We start from the raw sequence: 4,330 nt of genomic DNA, 5'->3' as shown, positions 1-4,330 counted from the left end.
ATTAAAAGAAAGTGCTTGGCTTAGAGAATCGGCTTATGGTTGCTCGGGGGAAGGATGGGGCAAAGAGACAGCTAGGGAGTTTGGGATGAGCATGAACACATTGCTATATTTTAAATGGATAACAAAGAAGGGCCTACTGTAGAGCACTGGGAACTCTGCTCAATGTTATGTGGCAGCCTGGATGGGGGGTTAGGGGAGAATGGATACATGTATGCATAGGGCCCAGTCCCTTTGCCGTTCATCTGAAACTAGCACTTGTTTTGTAATCAACCCAATACAAAAGTGTTTCGTTCTTTTTTTTTTAAAGAAGTGCTCTGTAACCACTTCCAGCGTGTGCCTACAGACAGACCTTAGCTATATCCCCGTGCTGGTCTAGGGGTGACCTGCACCCCGGGAGCATTCTGCACACTCTCTCTCACACCCAACATCTATATGCAGGAAGTCCTCCTCCTAATGGACGCTGAGGGCAACCTTGGCCGGAGAGCAAAAGGAAGAGACGTCATGAACCGGCAACACGCGGCTCGAGGTGAGATGAAGGATTCGAGAGTGCTCTTGTCTGTAGTGGACCCGTGTTGCCATGGTGACGGAGGCGCTGACGCTAAGTGGATGAACAGCAGCTCCTGTGGATTTTAATAGCAGCTGGTCAGTGCCAGCACCTTCGCTGAATTGCTGCCCCCCTGAGTCACTGCTTGGCCCTGGCTGTCCTGATCTCTGTTGACAAATGGTTGTCCTTCACAGTCAAACTACTAACAGTGCTCTAATTAATGAACGTGCTAATTATTCTTCCTTACTCCCATCACATTTGTCTAACTAACCTGTCACACGAGGATAAGCGCAGCGTCTGCATGAGCGCTGAGGGCACTGAGGACAGGGGTCCAGGGAGCATAGCGGGTGGGCTTACGGCTGGGAAGCGGTGGGCTGTTTCTGTTAAATTACCTTTACTGAAAGGTCAGGTGTCCAGGGAATACACTACTTCCTGCAAAATGTATACGTTTTCCTTTCTTTTCTTTAAAAAACCATTTCTCTAGGGATTGAGCAGCTGTTGGTCACTTCACTAACCCCTGAAGGGGTTGCCAAATAGGGAGGCAGAAGGGCCAGGAGCCCTGAGCTCTGAAGGCCATTCCAGAAGCAGCATTCAGGGCGCTTAGAACCTCAGACGTTGGAGCTAGACAGGCCTGGATTTGAATCCCAGGTCTGCTCCTTACTTCCTGCACCTCTGTCTCATCTTTTGGGCAATGGGAGGGATAGTTTGTCCCCAGAGGGGTGTTTTGAGGAGAAAATGCACAAGCTAGGTCCCCAGGACATGGCTACACAGCGCCTTGGGTCCTGGACTGGGTCTGGTCTATTTTTCGCTGGGCCAGGGTGGGTTGCAGGCCTGGAGACTGTCCTGTTAGGAATCTGGAGTCCAGCTCGAGCCCCTCCCTGCCCATGCCCTGGAACCCCTCCCTTTTTGTTCTGTCTCAGCAGCTCTCTATTGAGATGAATGGCATTTCCAGAGGCTTCACCTCTGATAAGTAAGTGCCCCTCTGCAGCCGCAGCCAGAATCCTAATGTGCAGCTGTAATTTAATGGCCATCTCGGCTGACTATTAAAACGCTCTCTTCCCGGGTGAAGTGGACTCACACACGTGTGCCCCATCCAGGCAAGGTGACTCCAGGAGCTCAGATGTGGGGGCGGGGTCCCATCACGGGTCCCTCCTAGCATGTGCCTTCTCAGCTTTCTAAAGTGGGGCTGGTTGGGCATCCCCCCATCGACCCTGTTTGTAGGGCTCCTGAGGCTTGGGAAACCAGTGGCCGAGGCTTCTCCTTCCTGCATTCCTGGGGTCTGATGAGGTTTGCACAAGCGCCCTGGGCAGACCATGTAGGACTATGTTGATACTGTGTCTGTGTGCCTGCAGGTCTTGGCACAAACTTACCCACCACAAACAGGAAGGAGATTAGAATAAGTCTTAAATACAGGAGACTATAGGATACAGAAACTGCTTTAAAGTTGGGCATTTTAATGTGGGATTATGAGTCCTAAACAGTCTCAATAGAACAGTAGACATACCCAGCACTCCTCTCCCCCACCGACCTCTCTCTTTCTTTAGGGAACAGTCTCGCTCAACCACAGGAGACTGCGGAAACCCCCAGATTCTCTCATTTTTCTGCCAGCTGGTTGTCTCAGCAACCCCATGGACTCTAGCCTTCCAGGCTCCTCTGTCCATGGGATTTCCCAGGCAAGAATACTGGAGTGGGTTCACTGAGAAAAGTCAGTCCTTTACAGATGACAGAGCTGTAAGATATAAAACTCTAGAGGTGGAGGGGGAGATATTTTCCACTGTGTGGAGAAAGCTGGTCTGCAGAGCGAAGAAGGCTGGTAAGCTATAAGAAAGTGGAGAGAGAGAGACTGAGACAGGAAATTTCATCTGAGAGGCCCAATCTCATCTCTGCTCGTTTCAATGCTTGGCTGTTCAGTTCCATGCAGTCTTTGAGTCAGTAAGACTTCCCTTTTGGCTCAGGCTAGCTAGAGCTGAATTTCTATTGTTTGCAACTAGAGAACTTTGCAAGGGTCTGACCTTCACTTCTGATGCACTGTTACTAAAATAGGAGGAGTCTTAGAAGGGCCACCTTTATGGGGGGCAGACCCCTTGTTGGCTGGGACTCAAGTTTTCCCTGAAATTTACACATCAGATCCCATTGAGGTGAACACATGTCTCTTGCTAGTGCTGAGCCCCTAGACAATCATGTAATGACTCCACATGGTGCAAAGTGTTCTAGGCACTTGATTCTTGGGAGCATTGTGAACTGGCTCAGGGCTGCCCTTGTAATTGGCTTCTGTGCATCCAAGCTCCACTCGCCACCTCCAAGGACCTCTTTCCCTCCAGCCGGCTGCAGCCACTCAAATACAAGGCCGTGTGATCTCTTCCCCGCACCAGCCTCTCCCACACCGAGATGAAAACCCCACCACCACCAAGTAGAGTGGTCAGCATTCTCTTTCAAAGTGAGGTTTTGATAAACACTTATCTTTATCACTGCCAAATAGATGTTGAGGGGATGAAGATCACAGAATCTTGCATGTTCTGTGTAACTTCTGAGTGGTTGCTGTTTACAGGGAGAAACCTCCTGTAAAATAACAGGCACTGCCTACTTCATTCAGCAGGTTCCCTCTTTAACCTTTTCTCTACTCATCATTCCAGTACTCTTGCCTGGAAAATCCCATGGACGGAGGAGCCTGGTGGGCTGCGGTCCATGGGGTCGCTAGAGTCGGGCACGACTGAGCGACTTCACTTTCAGTTTTCACTTTCATGCATTGGAGAAGGAAATGGCAACCCACTCCAGTGTTCTTGCCTGGAGAATCCCAGGGACGGGGGAGCCTGTTGGGCTGCCGTCTGTGGGGTCACACAGAGTTGGACACGACTGAAGTGACTTAGCAACCGCAGCAGCTACTCATCATTATGTGAAGAAGATTCCAGGGGAGCATCTCAGTAATTACCTCAGAGAAGCCAATTGAGGTGTTGAACAATCCTTCCTGCATGGAGGTTTTCCTCGGGAGTCATCTGTGACCCTCTTTCTGCTCCTTATTTTTTAAAATAATTTTATTTATTTACTTATTTTATTCTCAGCTGTGCTGGGTCTTCGTTGCTGCTCAGGCTTTTCTCTAGTTGCAGCAAGCAGGGGCTACTCTCTAGCTGTGGTGTGCAGACATCTCATTGCAGTGGATTCCCTTGTGGAACACAGATCTACGGAGTATGGGCTTCAGTCGTTGTGGCTGGTGACCCCTAGACTACGGGCTCAGTAACGGTGGTGCATGGGCTTTCTGGCTCCGTGGCATGTGAGATCTTCCCAGACCAGGGATCGAACCCGTGTCTCCTGCATTGGCAGGCAGATTCTTTATCACTGAGCCACCAGGGAAGGCCCCTTGGTTTAGTTTTCATTCTCTTGTTGCTTGTTTCCCATAGAAACATCACTTCTTCATTCGTTCATTCATTCATCCAGGGCTTATGTGGCTGCTACTCTGGATTCTGTCATGTGTCAAATATTTATTTATTTTCCCAGGAATTCAAAGAAAGAAAGAAAGACAGTACCCTGGACACAGACCTTTTAGGTGCTCCATGAATGAAAAACAAGTTTCACTTTTTATTCCCTTCCTTCTCTACTCCTGAGCCCTGCTTCTTCTGGCAGGAGAGGCTGAGCCCGGGGCACTACGGTGGCTAATTAAAAAAAAAAAAAAGGAAGAAGAAGAAGGCCTGTAATTGTGCTGGGACCTTCGGAAATTCTAATGATGAAAGGCAGAGGCTGGCTCCCACTTCCCCTTCCTGCACAGTGCGGGCGTGGGGTGCCAGGGAGCTG

Source organism: Budorcas taxicolor, chromosome 12, assembly GCF_023091745.1.
Source record: "Budorcas taxicolor isolate Tak-1 chromosome 12, Takin1.1, whole genome shotgun sequence".
Lineage (NCBI taxonomy): Eukaryota > Metazoa > Chordata > Mammalia > Artiodactyla > Bovidae > Budorcas > Budorcas taxicolor.
This window is presented reverse-complemented; position numbering follows the sequence as displayed.